Below are 21,938 nucleotides of genomic sequence, written 5' to 3'. Positions count from 1 at the left end.
CTGGACTCACTGCACTGCATCCCCAGTGGTGCCAGTACACTCACTGGACTCACTGCACTGCATCCCCAGTGGACCCAGTGCACTCTCTGGACTCACTAAACTGCATCACCAGTGGTGCCTCTGCACTCTCTGGACTCACTGCACTGCATCCCCAGTGGTGCCAGTGCACTCACTGGTCTCACTGCAGTGCATCCCCAGTGGTGCCAGTGCACTCTCTGGGCTCACTGCAGTGCATCCCCAGTGGTGCCAGTGCACTCTCTGGACTCACTGCACTGCATCCCCAGTGGTGCCTGTGCGCTTTCTGGAGTCACAGCACTGCAACCCCAGTGGTGCCAGTGCAATCTCTGGACTCACTGCACTGCATCCCCAGTGGTGCCAGTGCACTCTCTGGACTCACTGAAGTACATTCTCAGTGGTGCCAGTGCACTCTCTGGACTCACTGCACTGCATCCCCAGTGGTGCCAGTGCACTCTCTGGACTCACTGAACTGCATCCCCAGTGGTGCCAGTGCACTCTCTGGACTCACTGCACTGCATCCCCAGTGCTGCCAGTGCACTCTCTGGACTCACTGCACTGCATCCCCAGTGGTGCCAGTGCACTCTCTGGACTCACTGCACTGCATCCCCAGTGGTGCCAGTGCACTCTCTGGACTCACTGCACTGCTTCCCCAGTGGTGCCAGTGCACTCTCTGGACTCAATGCAGTGCATCCGCAGTGGTGCCATTGCACTCTCTGGACTCACTGCAATGCATCTCCAGTGGTGCCAGTGCACTCTCTGGACTCACTGCACCGCATTCCCACTGGTGTCAGTGCAGTCTGTGGACTCACTGCACTGCATCCACAGTGGTGCCAAAGCACTCTCTGGACTCCCGGCACCGTATCCCCAGTGGTGCCAGTGCATTCTCTGGACTCACGGCACTGCATCCCCATTGGTGCCAGTGCACTCTCTGGACTCACTGCACTGCATCCCCAGTGGTGCCAGTGCACTCTCTGGACTCACTGCACTACATCCCCAATGGTGCCAGTGCACTCTCTTTACTCACTGCACTGCATCCCCAAGGTGCCAGTGCACTCTCTGGACTCACTGCACTGCTCCAGCCTCGGCATCCGCTCCAGCCGCGTTAACCGCTCCAGCCGCGGTAGCTCCTGCAGCCGCGCCAGCCGCTCCAGCCGCGGCAGCCGCTCCAGCCGCTCCAGCCGCGGCAGCCGCTCCAGCCGCTCCAGCCGCGTCAGCCGCTCCAACCGCGGCATCCGCTCCAGCCGCGGCAGCCGCTCCAGCCGCTACCGAGTGGAGCGGCTGCCACGGCTGGAGGACTACCGCGGCTGGAGCGGCTGCCGCGGCTGGAGCAGTGCAGTGAGTCCAGGGAGTGCAAAGGCACCAGTGGGGATGGAGTGCAGTGAGTCCAAAGACTTCACTGTCACCACTGGGAATGCAGTGCAGTGAGTCCAGAGAGTGCACTGGCACCACTGGCGATGCAGTGAAGTGAGTGCAGAGAGTGCAATGGCACTACTGGGGATGCACTGCAGTGAGTCCAGAGAGTGCACTGGCACCACTGGGGATGCAGTGCACTGAGTCCAGAGAGTGCACTGGCACCATAGGGGATGCCCTGCAGTGAGTCCAGAGAGTGCACTGGCACCACTGGGGATGCAGTGCAGTGAGTCCAGGGATAGCACTGGCGCCACTGGGGATGCACTGCAGTGAGTCCAGAGAGTGCACTGGCACCACGGGGGATGCACTACAGTGAGCCCAGAGAGTGCACTGGCACCACTGGGGATGCCCTGCAGTGAGCCCAGAGAGTGCACTGGCACCACTGGGGATGCAGTGCAGTGAGTCCAGTGAGTGCACTGGCACCACTGGGGATGCACTGCAGTGAGTCCAGAGAGTGCACTGGCACCACTGAGAATGCACTTCAGTGAGTCCAGAGAGTGCACTGGCACCACTGGGGATGCACTGCAGTGAGTCCAGAGAGTGCACTGGCACCACTGGGGATGCACTGCAGTGAGTCAAGAGAGTGCACTGGCAGGACTGGGGATGCAGTGCAGTGAGTCCAGAGAGTGCACTGGCACCACTGGGGATGCCCTGCAGTGAGTCCAGAGAGCGCACTGGCACCACTGGGGATGCACTGCAGTGAGTCCACAGAGTGCACTGGCACCACTGGGGATGCAGTGCAGTGAGTCCAGAGAGTGCACTGGCACCACTGGGGATGGACTGCAGTGAGTCCAGAGAGTGCACCTGCACCACTGGGGCTTCAATGCAGTGAGTCCAGAGAGTGCACTGGCACCACTGGGGATGCAGTGCAGTGAGTCCAGAGAGTGCACTGGCACCACTGAAAATGCACTTCAGTGTGTCCAGAGAGTGCACTGGCACCACTGGGGATGCACTGCAGTGAGTCCAGAGAGTGCACTAGCGCCACTGGGGATGCAGTGCAGTGAGTCCAGAGAGTGCACTGGCACCACTGGGGATGCACTGCAGTGAGTCCAGTGAGTGCACTGGCACCACTGGTGATGCAGTGCAGTGAGTCCAGAGAGTGCACTGGCACCACTGGTGATGCAGTGCAGTGAGTCCAGAGAGTGGCGCTCCAGCCTCGGTTTCCGCTCCAGCCGCGTCAACCGCTCCAGCCGCGGTAGCCCCTCCAGCCGCGGCAGACGCTCTAGACGCTCCAACCGCGTCAGCCTCTCCAGCCGCGTTAGCCCCTCCAGCCGCGGCAGCCGCTCCAGCCGCGGCAGCCGCTCCAGCCGCTCCAGCCGCGGTAACCGCTCCAAACGCGGCAGGAGCTCCAGCCGCGGCAGCCGCTCCAGCCGCTCTAGCCGCGGCAGCCGCTCCAGCCGCTACCGAGTGGAGCGGCTGCCACGGCTGGAGCGGTTGCCGCGGTTGGAGCGCCTGCCGCGTTTGGAGCGGCTGCCGCGGCTTCCGCGGCTGGAGCGGCTGCCGCGGTTGGAGAGTCTACCGCGTATGCCGCGGACGGAGCGGCTGCCGCGGCTGGAGCGGCTGCCGCGGTTGCCGCGGCTGCCGAGGCTGGAGGGCTACCGCGGCTGGAGCGACTGCCGCGGCTGGAGTAGTGCAGTGAGTCCAGAGAGTGCACTGGCACCACTGGGGATGCACTGCAGTGAGTCCAGAGAGTGCACTGTCACCTTTGGGGATGCACTGCAGTGTCTGCAGAGAGTGCCCTGGCACCACTAGGGATGCAGTGCAGTGAGTCCAGAGAGTGCACTGGCACCACTGGGGATGCAGTGCAGTGAGTCCAGAGAGTTCACTGGCGCCACTGGAGATGCAGTGCAGTGAGTCCAGAGAGTGCACTGGCACCACTAGGGATGCAGTGCAGTGAGTCCAGAGAGTGCAATGGCACCACTCGGGATGCAGTGCAGTGAGTCCAGAGAGTGCATTAGCACCACTGGGGATGCATTGACGCGAGTCCAGAGAGTGCACTGGCACCACTGGGGATGCACTGCAGTCACTCCAGAGAGTGCACTGGCACCACTGGGGATGCGGTGCAGTGAGACCAGAGAGTGCACTGGCACCACTGGGGATGCAGTGCAGTGAGTCCAGAGAGTGCACTGGAACCACTGGGGATGCGGTGGCGGGAGTCCAGAGAGTGCACTGGCACCACTGGGGATGCAGCGCAGTGACTCTAGAGAGTGCACTGGCACCACTGGGGATGCGGTGCAGTGAGTCCAGAGAGTACACTGGCACCACTCAGGGTGCAGTGCGGTGAGTCCAGAGACTGCACTGGTACCACTGGGGATGCAGTACAGTGAGTCCAGAGAGTACACTGGCACCACTGGGGATTCAGTGCAGTGAGTCTAGAGAGTGCACTGGCACCACTGGGGATGCACTGCAGTGAGTCCAGAGTGCACTAGCACCACTGGGGATGCACTGCAGTGAGTCCAGAGAGTGCACTGGCACCACCGGGAATGCACTGCAGTGAGTCCAGAGAGTGCACTGGCACCACTCAGGGTGCAGTGCGGTGAGTCCAGAGAGTGCACTGGCACCACTGGGGATGCAGTACAGTGAGTCCAGAGAGTGCACTGGCACCACTGGGGATGCACTGCAGTGAGTCCAGAGTGCACTAGCACCACTGGGGATGCACTGCAGTGAGTCCAGAGAGTGCACTGGCACCACCGGGAATGCACTGCAGTGAGTCCAGAGAGTGAACTGTCACCACTGGGGATGCACTTCAGTGAGTCCAGAGAGTGCACTGGCACCACTGGGGATGCAGTGACGCGAGTCCAGAGAGTGCACTGGCAGCACTGGGGATGCAGTGCAGTGAGTCCAGAGAGTGCACTGGCAGCACAGGTGATGCACTCCAGTGAGTCCAGAGAGTGCACTTGCACCACGGGGGATGCAGTGCAGTGACGCCAGAGAGTGCACTGGCACCACTGGGGTGCAGTGCAGTCAGTCCAGAGAGTGCAGTGGCACCACTGGGGATGCAGTGCAGTGAGTCCAGAGAGTGCACTGGCACCACTGGGGATGCACTGCAGTGAATCCTGAGAGTACACTGGCTCCACCGGGGATGCCCTGCAGTGAGTCCAGAGAGTGCACAGGCAGCACTGGGGATGCGGTGCAGTGAGTCCAGAGAGTGCACTGGAACCACTGGGGATGCGGTGGCGGGAGTCCAGAGAGTGCTTTGGCACCACTGGGGATGCAGCGCAGTGACTCCAGAGAGTGCACTGGCACCAGTGGGGATGCGGTGCAGTGAGTCCAGAGAGTGCACTGGCACCACTCAGGGTGCAGTGCGGTGAGTCCAGAGAGTGCACTGGCACCACTGGGGATGCAGTACAGTGAGTCCAGAGAGTGCACTGGCACCACTGGGGATGCACTGCAGTGAGTCCAGAGTGCACTAGCACCACTGGGGATGCACTGCAGTGAGTCCAGAGAGTGCACTGGCAGCAATGGGGAATGCACTGCAGTGAGTCCAGAGAGTGCACTGGCACCACTGGGGATGCAGTGCAGTGAGTCCAGAGAGTGCACTGTCACCACTGGGGATGCACTGCAGTGAGTCCAGAGTGCAATAGCACCACTGGGGATGCACTGCAGTGAGTCCAGAGAGTGCACTGGCACCACCGGGAATGCACTGCAGTGAGTCCAGAGAGTGCACTGGGGATGCAATTCAGTGAGTCCAGAGAGTGCACTGGCATCACTGATGATGCAGTACAGTGAGTCCAGTGAGTGCACTGGCACAACTGGGGATGTAGTGCAGTGACTCGAGAGAGTGCACTGGAACCACTGGGGATGCAGTGCCGCGAGTCCAGAGAGTGCACTGGCTCCACTGGGGATGCGGTGCCGGAAGTCCAGAGAGTGCATTGGCACCACTGGGGATGCAGTGCAGTGACTCCAGAGAGTGCACTGGCACCACTGGGGATGCAGTGCAGTGAGCCCAGAGAGTGCACTGGCACCACTGGGGATGCGGTGCCGGGAGTCCAGAGAGTGCTTTGGCACCGCTGGGGATGGCCTGCAGTTACTCCAGAGAGTGCACAGGCACCAAGGGGGATGCACATCAGTGAGTCCAGAGAGTGCTCTGGCACCACTGGGGATGCACTTCAGTGAGTCCAGAGAGCGCACTGGCACCACTGGGGATGCACAGCAGTGAGTCCAGAGAGTGCACTGGCACCACTGGGGATGCACTGCAGTGAGTCCAGAGTGCACTAGCACCACTGGGGATGCACTGCAGTGAGTCCAGAGAGTGCACTGGCAGCAATGGGGAATGCACTGCAGTGAGTCCAGAGAGTGCACTGGCACCACTGGGGATGCAGTGCAGTGAGTCCAGAGAGTGCACTGTCACCACTGGGGATGCACTGCAGTGAGTCCAGAGTGCAATAGCACCACTGGGGATGCACTGCAGTGAGTCCAGAGAGTGCACTGGCACCACCGGGAATGCACTGCAGTGAGTCCAGAGAGTGCACTGGGGATGCAATTCAGTGAGTCCAGAGAGTGCACTGGCATCACTGATGATGCAGTACAGTGAGTCCAGTGAGTGCACTGGCACCACTGGGGATGCAGTGCAGTGAGCCCAGAGAGTGCACTGGCACCACTGGGGATGCGGTGCCGGGAGTCCAGAGAGTGCTTTGGCACCGCTGGGGATGGCCTGCAGTTACTCCAGAGAGTGCACAGGCACCAAGGGGGATGCACATCAGTGAGTCCAGAGAGTGCTCTGGCACCACTGGGGATGCACTTCAGTGAGTCCAGAGAGCGCACTGGCACCACTGGGGATGCACAGCAGTGAGTCCAGAGAGTGCATTGGCACCACTGGGGATGCAGTGCAGTGAGTCCAGAGAGTGCACTGGCACCACTGGGGATGCAGTACAGTGAGTCCAGAGAGTGCACTGGCACCACTGGGGATGCAGTGCAGTGAGTCCAGAGAGTGCACTGGCACCACTGGGGATGCAGTGCAGTGAGTCCAGAGAGTGCACTTGCACCACTGAGAATGCACTTCAGTGAGTCCAGAGAGTGCACTGGCACCACTGGGGATGCACAGCAGTGAGTCCAGAGAGTGCATTGGCACCACTGGGGATGCAGTGCAGTGAGTCCAGAGAGTGCACTGGCACCTCTGGGGATGCAGTACAGTGAGTCCAGAGAGTGCACTGGCACAACTGGGGATGCAGTGCAGTGAGTCCAGAGAGTGCACTGGCACCACTGGGGATGCAGTGCAGTGAGTCCAGAGAGTGCACTGGCACCACTGGGGATGCACTGCAGTGAGTCCAGAGAGTTCACTGGCACCACTGGAGATGCACTTCAGTGAGTGCAGAGACTGCACTGGCACCACTGGGGATGCAGTGCAGTGAGTCCAGTGAGTGTACAGGCACCACTGGGGATGCAGCGCAGTGAGTCCAGAGAGTGCACTGGCACCACTGAGAATGCACTTCAGTGTGTCCAGAGAGTGTACTGGCACCACTGGTGATGCACTGCAGTGAGTCCAGAGAGTGCACTGGCACCACTGTGGATGCAGTGCAGTGAGTCCAGAGAGTGCACTGGCAACACTGGGGATGCACTGCAGTTAGTCCAGAGAGTGCACTGGCACCAGTGGGGATGCAGTGCAGTGAGTCCAGATTGTGCACTGGCACCACTGGGAATGCAGTGCAGTGAGTCCAGAGATCGCACTGGCACCACGGGGGATGCACTTCAGTGAGTCCAGAGAGTGCACTGGCACCACTGGGGATGCACTGCAGTGAGTCCAGAGTGCACTAGCACCACTGGGGATGCACTGCAGTGAGTCCAGAGAGTGCACTGGCACCACCGGGAATGCACTGCAGTGAGTCCAGAGAGTGCACTGGGGATGCACTTCAGTGAGTCCAGAGAGTGCACTGGAACCACTGGGGATGCCCTGCAGTGAGTCCAGAGAGTGCACCTGCACCACTGGGGATGCACTACAGTGAGTCCAGGGATAGCACTGGCTCCACTGGGGATGCAGTGCAGTGAGTCCAGAGAGTGCTCTGGCACCACTGGGGATGCCCTGCAGTGAGCCCAGAGAGTGCACTGGCACCACTGGGGATGCAGCGCAGTGAGTCCAGTGAGTGCACTGGCACCACTGGGGATGCAGTGCAGTGAGTCCAGAGAGTGCACTGGCACCATTGGGACGCACTGCAGTGAGTCCAGAGAGTGCACTGGCACCACTGGGGATGCACTACAGTGAGTCCAGGGATAGCACTGGCACCACTGGGGATGCAGTGCAGTGAGTCCACAGAGTGCACTGGCACCACTGGGGATGCAGTGCAGTGAGTCCAGAGAGTGCACTGCCACCACTGGGGATGCAGTGCAGTGACTCCAGAGAGTGCACTGGCACCACTTGGGATGCAGTGCAGTGAGTCCAGAGAGTGCACTGGCACCAGTGGGGATGCACTGCAGTGAGTCCAGAGAGTGCATTGGCACCACTGGGGATGCAGTGCAGTGAGTCCAGAGAGTGCACTGGCACCACTGGGGATGCACTGCAGTGAGTCCACAGAGTGCACTGGTACCACTGGGGATGCAGTGCAGTGAGTCCAGAGAGTGCACTGGCACCAGTGGGGATGCACTGCAGTGAGTCCAGAGAGTGCACTGGCACCACTGGGGATGCAGTGCAGTGAGTCCAGAGAGTGCAGTGGCACCACTGGGGATGCAGTGCAGTGAGTCCAGAGAGCGCACTGGCACCACTGGGGATGCACTGCAGTGAGTCCAGAGAGCGCACTGGCACCACTGGGGATGCACTGCAGTGAGTCCACAGAGTGCACTGGCACCACTGAGAATGCACTTCAGTGAGTCCAGAGAGTGCACTGGTACCACTGGGGATGCACTGCAGTGAGTCCAGAGAGTGCACTAGCACCACTGGGGATGCAGTGCAGTGAATCCAGTGAGTGCACTGGCACCACTGGGGATGCAGTGCAGTGAGTCAAGAGAGTGCACTGGCACCACTGGGGATGCACTGCAGTGAGCCCAGAGAGTGCACTGGCACCACTGGGGATGCGGTGCCGGGAGTCCAGAGAGTGCACTGGCACCACTGGGGATGCAGTGCAGTGAGTCCAGAGAGTGCACTGGCACCACTGGGGATGCAGTGCAGTGAGTCCAGAGAGTGCACTGGCACCACTGGTGATGGACTGCAGTGAGTCCAGAGAGTGCTCTGGCACCACTGGGGATGCAGTGCAGTGAGTCCAGAGAGTGCACTGGCACCACTGGGAATGCAGTGCAGTGAGTCCAGAGAGTGCACTGGCACCACTGGTGATGCACTGCAGTTACTCCAGAGAGTGCACTGGCACCACTGGGGATGCGGTGAGGTGAGTCCAGAGAGTGCCCTGGCACCACTGGGAATGCAGTGCAGTCAGTCCAGTGAGTGTACTGGCACCACTGGGGATGCAGTGCAGTGAGTCCAGAGAGTGCACTGGCACCACTGAGAATGCCCTTCAGTGAGTCCAGAGAGTGCACTGGCACCACTGGGGATGCACTGCAGTGAGTCCACAGAGTGCACTAGCACCACTGGGGATGCAGTGCTGTGACTCCAGAGAGTGCACTGGCACCACTGGGGATGCACTTCAGTGAGTCCAGAGAGTGCACTGGCACCACTGGGGATGCAGTGCAGTGAGTCCAGAGAGTGCATTGGCACCAGTGGGGATGCAGTGCAGTGAGTCCAGAGAGTGCACTGGCACCACTGGGTCTGCAGTGCAGTGAGTCCAGAGAGTGCACTGGCACCACTGGGGATGCACTGCAGTGAGTCCAGAGAGTGCACTGGCAGCACAGAGGATGCAGTGCAGTGAGTCCAGAGAGTGCTCTGGCACCACTGGTGATGCAGTGCAGTGAGTCCAGAGAGTGCACTGGCACCACTGGGGATGCAGTGCAGTGAGTCCAGAGAGTGCAATGGCACCACTAGGGATGCACTGCAGTGAGTCCACAGAGTGCACTGGCACCAGAGGGAATGCAGTGCAGTGAGTGCAGAGAGTGCACTGGCACCACTGGACATGCAGTGCAGTGAGTCCAGAGAGTGCACTGGCACCACTGGGGATGGGTTTCAAGCCAACTGCATTAACCGCTCATGCTTCTTTCTTATGAGACGTTAGTAAACCAATTACATAGCCTTGTCAAGACTAAATCACAGGTAAAAATCCTGTACATCTCATGTGGCCAACCACTCCCAACTAGGATTCCAAGAACCAGGAGGTTCGGTGAAAATAGGGCTAGTGCTATTAGAGGGGTGATTATTAGGGTAAGCCCTAAGCTGTCTTTAATGGAGAAGTATGGGTGGAATGGGATTTTGTCGCAGTCTGATACGATTCCTAGTGGGTTATTTGAGCCTGATTCGTGTAGGAAGGTTAGGTGGACTAGGGTGATTCCTGCAATTAGGAAGGGCAGTAGGAAGTGGATGGCGAAGAATCGGGTTAAGGTTGGATTGTCTACTGAGAATCCTCCTCAGGCTCATTCTACTAGAGTTTGCCCAATGTACGGGATGGCTGAGAATAGGTTGGTGATTACGGTGGCCCCTCAGAATGACATTTGTCCTCATGGTAGGACATACCCTACGAAGGCAGTTGCTATTAGGGTGAGTAGGAGGATTACTCCTGTGTTTCAGGTTTCTTTGTATAGGTAGGAGCCGTAGTAGAGGCCTCGTCCGATGTGTAAGTAGATGCAGATAAAGAAGAGCGAAGCACCGTTGGCGTGGAGGTTGCGGATGAGCCATCCGTACTGGACGTCTCGGCATGTGTGAGCTACTGAGGAGAAGGCGAGTGAAGTGTCTGCGGTGTAGTGTATGGCTAGTAGCAGGCCTGTTAGGATTTGTGTGGCTAAGCAGATGGCTAGAAGGGAGCCGAAGTTTCATCAGGCAGAGATGTTGGAGGGGGCGGGTAGGTCGATTAGGGAGTTGTTGATTATTTTTAGTAGGGGATGGGATTTGCGGATGTTAGGGGCCATTAGTGAGTCTGTGTGTTATTAGGATTATTACCAGGATGGAGAGGGCGAAGGATCCTAGGTAGGCCTTAATTAGCCCTGTGTGTATTGAGGTTGCGGCTTTGCTTGCGGCTACTTGTAGTTCAGCAAGGCCCTCTGGCCCTATTTTTTTGAGTCAGGAGAGGTCGATCAAGTGTAGGGCAATGTTTTGTCCCTTTTCTAGTAGGTTTTTGGAGAAGAATCGGTGTACTAGGGGGTTGAAGTACCCTAATGCAGAGGAGAAGTTTATGAGGGGGTTTGGTTTGGGGTGAGTGAGGGTGTGTGTTATGTTCGATAGTTCTAGGGCTAGGATGATTCCTAGGATTGTTATGAGGATGGCAGCAGTTTTGGTGATAAGGGGTATGGTTATTGGGGGGGTTTTGGTTGGTGTGATGAAAGAGGTAATGATTATTCCTGCTGTAATGCTGCCTAGGGCGAGTCGGGTTAGGGGGGCGGTGATTAGTGGGTTGTTTTCGTTTATTGATACTATTGGGGGGATTCGGGTTTGTCCAGCTTGGACTAGGATGGTTATGCGGATGCTGTAGGTTGCGGTGAATGCTGTGGCTATAAGGGTTAGGAGTAGGGCTCAAGTATTTAGGTATGATGTGTTTAAGCTTTCGATGATGAGGTCTTTTGAGTAGAATCCGGCTAGGAATGGGGTTCCTATCAGCGCCAGGTTTCCGATGGTTAGGCAGGAAGTAGTGACTGGGAGTATTTTCTGTAGGCCTCCTATCTTTCGGATATCTTGTTCTCCGTTTAGGTTGTGGATGATAGACCCTGAGCATAGGAATAGTATGGCTTTAAAGAAGGCATGGGTTGAGATGTGTAGGAAGGCTAGTTGTGGGAGGTTTAGTCCGATAGTGACTATTATTAGTCCTAGTTGGCTGGATGTTGAGAAAGCAATGATTTTTTTGATGTCATTTTGGGTTAGGGCGCATGTGGCAGCGAATAGGGTTGATAGAGCACCTAGGCATAGGCAGGCAGTTAGGGCTGTCTGGTTGGTGGCTAGCAGGGGGTGCATGCGGATGAGCAGGAAGATTCCGGCTACTACTATGGTACTGGAGTGCAGTAGGGCTGATACTGGGGTGGGGCCTTCTATTGCTGCGGGCAGTCATGGGTGGAGTCCAAATTGGGCGGATTTTCCTGCGGCTGCGAGGATTAATCCTATGAGGGGGAGGATTGGGGTTTGGTGGGGGTGTACGGCTTGTTGGATCTCTCAGGTGTTGAATGTTGAAGCTAGTCATGCTATGCTCAGGATCAGTCCGATGTCTCCGATTCGGTTGTAGATTACGGCTCGTAGGGCGGCGGTGTTGGCATCTGCTCGGCCTTGTCATCAGCCGATGAGAAGGAAGGACATGATTCGTACTCCTTCCCAGCCTACGAATAGGAGGAATATGTTGTTTGCGGTTGTTAGGAGGAGTATGGCGACTAGGAATGTCAGTAGGTAGGTGAAAAATTTTGTTACGTATGGCTCTGAGGCCATGTATCATATGGCGAATTGTAGGATTGATCATGTTACAAATAGGGCGATTGGAAGAAATGTTATTGAGTATTGGTCTATTTTTAGGCTCAGGGGGATTTTAAAGTTTATAATGAATTTTCACTCCCAGTGGCAGGTGACAGATTCTACTCCCGAGTAGATGAATGCGGTTGTAGGGGCTAGGCTAATTAGGAATGCGGTTTTAACAGCGCGGGTGGTGGCTTGTGGGGTGTTTTTAAAGTTTTTAAATAGAAATGGCAGGATGATTGGGGTTAGGAGGATTGTCAGCGTGAGTAGTGTGAGGGAGTTGATTAGTAGTGTGGGGTTCACTACTTTTACTTGGATTTGCACCAAGATGGGTGGTTCCTAAGACCAGTGGATTGCTGTTATCCTTTAAAAGTAAGGGGGCTGAGGTTTTAGGCTCAGATGTAAGAGTTAGCAGCTCTTGTTGGTTAAACCCTCCCCTCGGCAGGTAAGAAGGTTTGAACTTCTATTCTTAGAATCACAGTCTAATGTTTGGTTTAAACTATACTTGCATGAGGGGATTCCGGAGATCAGTTCGGGTTTGAGGATTAGGAGGAATATTGGGATAATGTGGAGTGTTATGAGCAGGTGTTCTCGCGTGGTTGAGTTTTGCATAGATGTGATGTGGGAGGGGATTGAGCCTCGTTGGGTCATTAGTAGTATGAATAAGGTGTAGGAGGCGGTTAGTAGGGTTGCGATTCCTGTTAGGATGATCGTGAAGGCAGATCAGTTGAATAAGGTGATTATAATGGTTAGCTCTGCTATGAGGTTTGTTGTTGGGGGTAAGGCTATGTTTGTTAGATTGGCCAGCAATCATCAGGTAGCTATGAGTGGTAGGAGAGGTTGTAGGCCTCGTGTGAGTAGTAGAATTCGGCTGTGCGTACGTTCATAGTTTGTGTTGGCTAGGCAGAATAGTATGGAGGAAGTTAGTCCATGGGAAATTATTAGGATCATTGCCCCTGAGAATGATCAGTGGGTTTGGATTATTCCTGCGGCGATAACTAGGCCTATGTGGCTAACGGATGAATAAGCGATTAGTGATTTTAGGTCTGTCTGTCGTAGGCAGATTGAGCTAGTCATTAGGGCGCCTCATAGGGCCAGGGTTAGGAAGGGGTAGTGCAGGAGGTTGGACAGTGGGCCCATAAATAGAGTGACTCGTATAATTCCGTATCCTCCTAGCTTTAGTAGTAGGGCGGCGAGGAGTATTGAGCCTGCGATGGGTGCTTCTACGTGGGCTTTTGGCAGTCAGAGGTGTAGGCCGTATAGTGGGGCTTTTACTATGAATGCTATGAGCAGTGCTAGACCTGATAGTATTCCTGTCCATGAGGTGGATAGGGTTGGGTGGGTTAGTTGTAGGGTTGGCAGGTGCAGGGTGCCAATTTTCACGTATAGGTGTATGATTGTGATTAGCAGGGGTAGAGAGCTTACTGGCGTGTAGAATAGCAGGTAGATGCCAGCGCTTAGGCGTTCTGGTTGGTTCCCCCATCGGGTGATTAAGATTAGGGTGGGAATGAGGGTTGCTTCAAATGAGATGTAAAATAGTGCTAGTTCTGTGGTGGAAAAGGCTAGTAGGATGAATGGCTGGACTGCGACTAAGGTTGAGATAAAGATTCGTTTGCGTTGTAGGGGTTCTTGTTGCAGGTGGTTTTGGCTTGCTATGATTATGAGTGGGAGTAGTCAGCAGGATAGTACTAGGAGGGGGGATGAGATTTGGTCAATTCCTGTTCAGTTGGATAAAAATTTGTAGGGGTAGTAGGTTGGGATTAATCACTGTAGGCTTAGGGCAGCGATTAGGAGGCTGTATAAGGTGGTGTTAGTCCATAGAAATTTTGGTGGAGACAGCAGGGCTGTTGGAAGAAGTATGATTGTGGGTAGGATGATTTTTAGCATTGCAGGAGGTTTAGGTTGTGTAGATGGTCGGAGCCATGTGTGCGGGTGGAGGCTACTAGGATGGCCAGGCCTGTGCCCGCCTCACACGCTGAGAAGGTTAGCATGAGAATTGGTACCATGGTGAATGAGGAGACTTGGTTTTCGATGGATCATATTGATAGGCCTACGAATATCGATAATATTATGCTTTCAAGGCATAGTAGGGCGGATACTAGGTGGGTTCGGTGGAAGGCTAGTCCTAGTCCGCTGAAAATGAAGGCTGAGTAGAAGCTTAAATGTAGGGGCGACATAAGAAAGTTACAGGGTTGGCTGTAATCTGCTGGGTCGAAACCAGCTATCTTTTTGGTTAGACTAACTTTCTGTTATTCTGCTCATTCTAGGCCCCCTTGAATTCACTCGTAGGCCAGTCCGAGTGTTAGGAGAAGGAGGATCACTACAGTTCAGGTGAGGGTCATTAGGGGGGATTGGAGTTGGACGGCTCATGGCAGGGGGAGTAGGAGGGCGATTTCTAGGTCGAATAGGACGAACAGGATGGCTACTGAGGAAGAATCGGACTGAGAATGGTAATCGAGCAGATCCAAGTGGGTCGAATCCACATTCGTACGGTGAGAGTTTCTCTGAGTCGGGGTTTATTTGGGCGAGTCAGAAGTTTAATGCGGTTAGGGCGGCGCTTAGGATTGATGATAGGGCGAATATGAACATGAGTGCGTTCATTGCTCTCCTCTGGGTTTATACCAGATTCTAGAGATTGGAAGTCAATTGTAATTAATATACTAGAAGAGCAAGATCCTCATCAGTAGATGGTTATGTAGAGGAATAGTCAGATGACGTCTACGAAGTGTCAGTATCAGGCTGCTGCCTCGAATCCGAAGTGGTGGTCTGATGTAAAGTGGAACTTGATCAGTCGGAAGAGGCAGACGGTCAGGAAGGAGGATCCGATGATTACGTGGAGTCCGTGGAATCCAGTGGCAACGAAGAAGGTAGATCCGTAGACGCTATCGGCGATTGAGAATGGGGCTTCGTGGTATTCTATTGCTTGTAGGGCTGTGAAGTAGAATCCCAGGAGGATCGTTAGGGTTAGGGCGTGGATGGCGTGTTTTCGGTTTCCTTCTGTGATGCTGTGATGGGCTCACGTTACGGTAACGCCTGAGGCTAGTAGGATGGCTGTGTTTAGTAGGGGGACTTCTATCGGGTTGAGTGGTTTAATTCCTGTTGGGGGTCATTGGCCTCCTAGTTCTGGGGTTGGGGCCAGGCGCGAGTGGAAGAACGCTCAGAAGAACCCTAAGAAGAAGAATGCTTCGGATGTGATGAAAAGGATTATGCCGTATCGTAGGCCTTTTTGGACTGTGGGAGTGTGATGGCCTTGGAAGGTGCTTTCTCGTACAATGTCTCGTCATCATTGGAGTATTACTAGGAGTATTGAGATGAGGCCTAGGGTTAGTAGTATGGATGAGTTGTAGTGGAATCACATGATTAATCCTGAGGTTGTGAGTAGGGCGGCGGCTGCCCCGAAGATTGGTCAAGGGCTTGGGTCAACTATGTGGTATGAGTGTGCTTGGTGTGCCATTAGATGTTTTCTTGTAAGTATAGGCTTAGAAGGAGCACGAAGACGTAGGCCTGGATTATGGCTACTGCTACTTCTAGGATGGTTAGGAGTAGTAGGATGATTATTGTTAGGATGGATACTGCAGGAAGGGTGGGTATTAATGCAATGGAAGCTGTAGAGATGAGTTGGATGAGTAAGTGTCCTGCTGTAAGGTTGGCTGTAAGGCGGACTCCGAGGGCTAGGGGGCGGATTAGTAGGCTGGTTGTTTCGATCAGGATTAGTGCGGGGATTAGGGGTGTAGGGGTACCTTCGGGTAATAGGTGGGCTAAAGAGGCTGATGGTTGGTTTCGTAGGCCTGTTAGTAGTGTGGCGAGCCATAGTGGGAAGGCTAGGGCTATGTTCATAGATAGTTGGGTGGTTGGGGTGAATGTATATGGAAGGAGGCCTAGAAGGTTGATTGTAAGAAGTATGATTATTAGGGATGTAAATATTATGGCTCATTTGTGGCCATTTTTGTTGAGTGGGACTATTAGTTGTTTTGTGATTAGGTGAAGGAGTCATGTTTGGATAGTAGAAAGGCGGTTGTTGATTCATCGGTTGTTTGGGGACGGGAATAGTAGGGCTGGGAAGAGTAGGGATAGTAGGATTAAGGGGATGCCGAATAGATTGGGGCTGGAAAATTGGTCAAAGAAGCTTAGGTTCATGGTCAGGATCATGGTGTGGGTTTGGTAGTGAGGGAGGTCTTATTTGATGGGGGGTTGGTTGTGGTGAAGGCTAGTAGTTTTGGTTGGATGAGGAGTGCTAGGGTTAATCAGGTTATAATTATGATTGAAAATCATGGTGCGGGGTTAAGCTGTGGCATATCATTAAGGAGGGGGAAGTCCCTCTTTGGCTAGCTTAAAAGGCTAGTGCTGTTGCATAGCTTCTTAATGATTAGGATGATGATAGAAGGGACGATCAGGCCTCGAAATGTGGGAGTGGGGTTGATTCTACTACAATGGGTATGTAGCTGTGATTAGCCCCGCAAATTTCTGAGCATTGTCCGTAAAAAATCCCAGGCCGGGTGGTAATGAATGAAGTTTGGTTTAGTCGGCCTGGGATTGCGTCTGTTTTAACTCCGAGCGTTGGGACTGCTCAGGAGTGGAGTACGTCTCCTGCAGTAATGATCACGCGGATGGGGGATTCTATTGGGATAACTACGCGGTGGTCAACTTCTAGCAGTCGGAAGTGGCCGTTGGGTAAGTCTGGGGTGGGCACTATGTAGGAGTCGAATGATAGGTCTTTGAAGTCTGTGTATTCGTAGCTTCAGTATCATTGGTGGCCGATGGCTTTTAGGGTGAGGTCTGGTTCGTCGATTTCGTCCATTATGTAGAGGATTTGTAGGGATGGGAGGGCGAGGAGTACCAGGACGATAGCAGGTAGGATTGTCCAGATCAGCTCTACTTCTTGGGCGTCTACAGCATTGGACGAGAGTTTTTTCTGTTAGTATGTGGGCTAAAAGGTAGAGAACTAGGCTGCAGATAGCTAGGGCAACGATTAGGGCGTGGTCGTGGAATTCAACGAGTTCTTCTATGATGGGTGATGAGGCGTCTTGGAATCCTAGTTGGGAGTGGTTGGCCACATGAGATGTACAGGATTTTTACCTGTGATTTAGTCTTGACAAGGCTATGTAATTGGTTTACTAACGTCTCATAAGAAAGAAGCATGAGCGGTTAATGCAGTTGGCTTGAAACCAGCATGTGAGGGTTCGATTCCTTCCTTTCTTGTACTTGGACGAAGGCCGGTTCCTCGAAAGTATGGTATGGGGGAGGGCAGCCGTGGATTCATTCAACGTTTGTGGTAGTTAGTTCTGGTTGTAGGACTTTTCGTTTGGCCGAAAAGGCTTCTCAGATGATGAATATTAGTATGATTACGGCTACTATTGAGATTAGGGAGCCGATGGAGGAAATGGTGTTTCATAGTGTGTAGGCGTCGGGATAGTCCGAGTATCGTCGGGGTATTCCTGCTAGGCCTAGGAAGTGCTGGGGGAAGAACGTTAGGTTTACTCCTGTAAATATTACCCCGAAGTGGGCTTTTGCTCATGTTTGGTGTAGGGTAAACCCAGTGAGTAGTGGGAATCAGTGAGTAAATCCTGCTAGAGGCCATCCTAGTATAGGTAGAAGGTAAGTAAGGCCAATTTGGGGCTGTAAACTAGGATGATGGCGATTCAGCCTAAGTGGGAGATGGACGAGAAGGCTAGGATTTTGCGTGTTTGTGTTTGGTTCAGTCCTATTCAGCCTCCTAGTGCTGTTGAGGCTAGGGCCATGGCGGTGAGTAGAGCTGGGTCGAGGGATTTGGATGTTAGTAGGAGCAGGGTTATTGGGGGGAATTTTATGAGGGTCGAGAGTAGCAGGGCTGTTATTAGTGGCGATCCTTGTAGTACTTCTGGGAATCAGAAGTGAAATGGCACTAGGCCCAGTTTAATAGCGATTGCTGCTGTCAGTAGTAGACAGGAGGTTGGGTGGTTTATTTGTGTGATGTCTCATTGGCCGGTGACTCAGGCATTGGTTATGCTAGAGAATAGGACCAGGGCGGAAGCAGCTGCTTGGGTTAGGAAGTATTTCGTTGCGGCTTCTACTGCTCGTGGGTGGTGGGATTTGGCAATTAGGGGAATGATGGCTAGTGCGTTGATCTCCAGTCCTGTCCAGGCCAGAACTCAGTGGTTGCTGGAAATTGTGATTGTGGTGCCCAAGATGAGGCTGAAGGTTATGATTGGGGTCGCGTAAGGGTTCATTAGTAGAGGAGGGGGTTAAACCATCATTTTCGGGGTATGGGCCCGATAGCTTGATTAGCTGACTCTACTAGAAAATAATATAAGGGAAGTATGGAGAATTTTGATTTCTCTTGTGTGGGTTCAATTCCTACTTTTCTAAGGTCAACAGGAAATGAGAGGGCTGTTATACCTCTATGTTCACTTTATCATAGTGACCCTTTGTAGTTCAGGCACATTTCCTTATGTAAGGAGGTAGGCCTGCATAGCAGATAGGTATGCTGATGTGTCAGAGGCACAGAGCTAGTGTGAGGGGTAGGAAGTTTTTTCATAGTAGGTGCATTAGTTGGTCATATCGGAATCGTGGGTATGAAGCTCGGACCCATAAGAAACCAGAAGATAGTAGGAGGACTTTTGTGGCTAGGATGACGGGGAATAGTTCTGTGGGTGGCCCTAGGGCGCTTGGGTTTAGGAATATGATGGCTGTAAGTGTATTTATTAGCATAATGTTCGCATATTCAGCTAGGAAGAATAAGGCGAAGGGTCCTGCGGCGTATTCAACGTTAAACCCTGAGACTAGCTCAGATTCACCCTCTGTGAGGTCAAAAGGAGCTCGGTTTGTCTCTGCTAGGGTGGATACGTATCATATTATTGCTAGGGGTCATGAGGAGAAAATGAAGTATAGAGGCTCCTGTGCGACGGCAAAGGAGCTGAGTGTGTAGCTTCCGCTTAGTATGATTATTGATAGCAGGATTGTGGCCAGTGTCACTTCGTATGAAATGGTCTGTGCTACTGCCCGTAGGGCTCCGATTAGTGCGTATTTTGAGTTCGAGGCTCAGCCTGATCATAGGACTGAGTAGACGGCTAGGCTTGACATGGCTATTAGGAAGAGAACTCCGAGGTTTAGATCTGCTAGGGGAAATGGGAGTGGTAGTGGTGCTCAAGTGGTGAGGGCTAGGACAAGGGCTAGTATTGGTATCAGAATGAATAGAAGTGGGGAAGAGGTAGAGGGTCGGATGGGCTCTTTGGTAAATAGTTTCAGTCCGTCCGCAAATGGTTGAAGTAGGCCAAAAGGCCCGACAACGTTAGGGCCTTTGCGGGATTGTATGTAGCTTAGGATTTTCCGTTCTACTAGGGTTAGGAAGGCTACGGCAATCAGGATTGGGATGATGTATAGGAGGGATATAACGAGGCAGCTTAGTGTTGTTATTTGAATCATGGGTGAAGCTAGGGAGAGGATTTGAACCTCTGGGGAAAGGGCTTAAGCCTTCTGCACTTGCCGGGCTCTGCCACTCTAGCTGGTCCTTTTCTAGGATTGAAAGTGGTGGGGGAAGGCCCTCTTCACGGTTTAGTTGGTTTCACTGCTTAGAGGGGGGGGGGCGTGCTTGTGGTATTGGCCCCACTTTCCCGGTCCTTTCGTACTGGGGAGAGTGTGTCATAGATAGAAACCGACCTGGATTGCTCCGGTCTGAACTCAGATCACGTAGGACTGTTAATCGTTGAACAAACGAACCCTTAATAGCGGCTGCACCATTAGGATGTCCTGATCCAACATCGAGGTCGTAAACCCCCCTGTCGATATGGGCTCTTGAGGGGGATTGCGCTGTTATCCCTGGGGTAGCTTGGTCCATTAATCAATTATATTGGGTCTGGTCACTGTTAGCACTTTGAGGGGTAGCTCTAGGTAAAGAGGTATGGTCTTGTTTTTGGAGGATTTGTTCTCCTCCAAGGTCGCCCCAACCGAAAAATATCGACCAGGCTCTGCGATGGTAGTGGCCCCAGTGGGGTTGATTGAGGATTCGCGGTGGTCGTTGATTTTTAAGTTCCACAGGGTCTTCTCGTCTTATGTTCACATCCCCGCTTTTGCACGGGGAGATCAATTTCACTGATTATCTGTGAGAGACAGTTAAGACCTCGTTTAGCCATTCATACAAGTCTCGATTTATGGGACAATTGATTGCGCTACCTTTGCACGGTTAGGATACCGCGGCCGTTAAACCTAAGTCACCGGGCAGGCATCACCTTCAATACTTGTTTAATTTGCTGAAGGCTATGTTTTTGGTAAACAGTCGGGCCTTATTAATTTGCCGAGTTCCTTTCACAGATTTTAATCGCTCTTATAGGCGCTCCTGAGTCGGGTTAACAGGGTTAGTTAATACGTGGTCTTGTAGGGGTTTTTGTATCTGTCTAGGTCTGTTAATAATGTTTCTATGTAAGCTTGCGCCGTTAGAGGGGTGTGGCCCTGAGTTACTTATTTTAGCATTAATTCTCCTATATTCATAGGTTGACCTGTTTGTGATAAGGGAATCATCTTATTTTGGTATTTTTAGGTGGTGGAGCTTTGACGCACTCTTTTTTGATGGCTGCTTTAGGGCCCACGGTAGGATCAGTAGTAAGAATTATCCGCTAGTCGAGGTTGTGTCCTTTTTTAATGGAGCTGTCCCTCCATTAAATAGCTCTTAATCATCTCATTAGGGTTCAGGATGTCCGGTAGGGAGGATTAAGGGGGAACTTAGATTCGTTTCACAGGTAACCAGCTATCACCCAGCTCGGTTGGCTTTTCACCTCTACTGACAAGTCATCCCACTCTTTTGCAACAGAGACGGGTTCGCTCTCTTTAACTGCTTGAAAGTAGCTCGCTTGGGTTTCGGGGGGGCAAACTTTAGTTCACTTTGCTTGGTTGTTCTCGCTAAACCATGATGCAAAAGGTACAAGGGTTGATCTTTGCTGTCTGTCGCTTTGATTGTTTCACTGCTATTTCATCTTTCCCTTACGGTACTGGGGTCTCTATCGCGTCTAAGTGTCTTTTCTATCGCCTATACTAAGACTGTAAAATGCTTTAGTTTAATTAGTTTAGTAAATTCTTTAGTTTTGGTGTACTATTTGTGTGGTTGAGCTAGAGGGGGGGCTTCAAGACGATCCGGTCTAGTAGATATCTTTCAGGTGTAAGCTGAGTGCTTTGGTGTTATAGCTACGTCTTGATATTCTAAGTACACCTTCCGGTACACTTACCTTGTTACGACTTACCTCATCTTCAGCGTATTTATGGTATTAGTTATGTGGGATGTGGCTTTTGAGGAGGGTGACGGGCGGTATGTACGTGCCCCAGGGCCGGCTTAAAGTAGGCTCTATTGTCCCACTTTACTGCTAAATCCGCCTTCCAGAAGTGGTTTCACGCTTCTTTCCGTGTGCCCTATGAATAGGGAATGTAGCCCATTTCTTCCACTCCATAGGCTATACCTTGACCTGTCTTATTAGCGGGGTGCTATTGTGTCCACTGTTGTGCTCTCATTCGAGGTGGGCTGGCGACGGCGGTATGTAGGCTGTGTTGGCAAGGGGTGGTTGGGTTAATCGGGGATTATCGATTGTAGAACAGGCTCCTCTAGGTGGGTTTGGGGCACCGCCAAGTCCTTAGAGTTTTAAGCGTTTGTGCTCGTAGTTCTCTGGCGGATACTTCGGTAAAGTAAGTATCAAGATTTAGGGCCAGGCATAGTGGGGTATCTAATCCCAGTTTGGGCCCTGGCTTTCGTGGGTTTAAATCAGTCGTTAGTTCCTAAGATCATCTTAATGGTGTGTTTAGGTGCATCTTGGGCTTATGACAGCTCAGTTGCATTTTGATCTTAGTTAGCTAGGATAGGCATTTTACCACTCTTTACGCCGTGTCAATAGGACGGTTGATTTGGGTTTCTTGTATGACCGCGGTGGCTGGCACAAGATTTACCAACCCTTGAAGTTAGGCTGTTGCTATAACTAAGTCAAGTTTGCACTCATTGCTTAATGTTAATTACTGCTGAATACCCGTGGGGGCGTGGCTTAGCGAGGCGTCTTGGGCTACTACTTGGGTGTGCCTGATACCCGCTCCTCAAGGC

At 53.0% G+C, this 21,938-nt stretch overlaps 1 long non-coding RNA gene across 1 annotated transcript in view; it reads left to right on the top strand.

Annotated features, from left to right (window-relative positions):
- LOC310882732 overlaps nucleotides 1-16,167 on the top strand; it is a 39,671-nt gene extending 23,504 nt beyond the window's left edge. Inside the window, exon 2 of the long non-coding RNA XR_014573118.1 lies at nucleotides 9,619-16,167. This is a non-coding gene — a long non-coding RNA (uncharacterized lncRNA). The remainder of the gene's footprint in view (nucleotides 1-9,618) is intronic.
- The last annotated feature ends 5,771 nt before the right edge of the window (nucleotides 16,168-21,938 follow it).

Source organism: Anser anser, assembly GCF_964211835.1.
Source record: "Anser anser genome assembly, chromosome: 16".
Classification (NCBI taxonomy): domain Eukaryota; kingdom Metazoa; phylum Chordata; class Aves; order Anseriformes; family Anatidae; genus Anser; species Anser anser.
The sequence above is the reverse complement of the archived record's forward strand: the minus strand, read 5'-3'. Positions and strand labels throughout refer to the sequence as shown.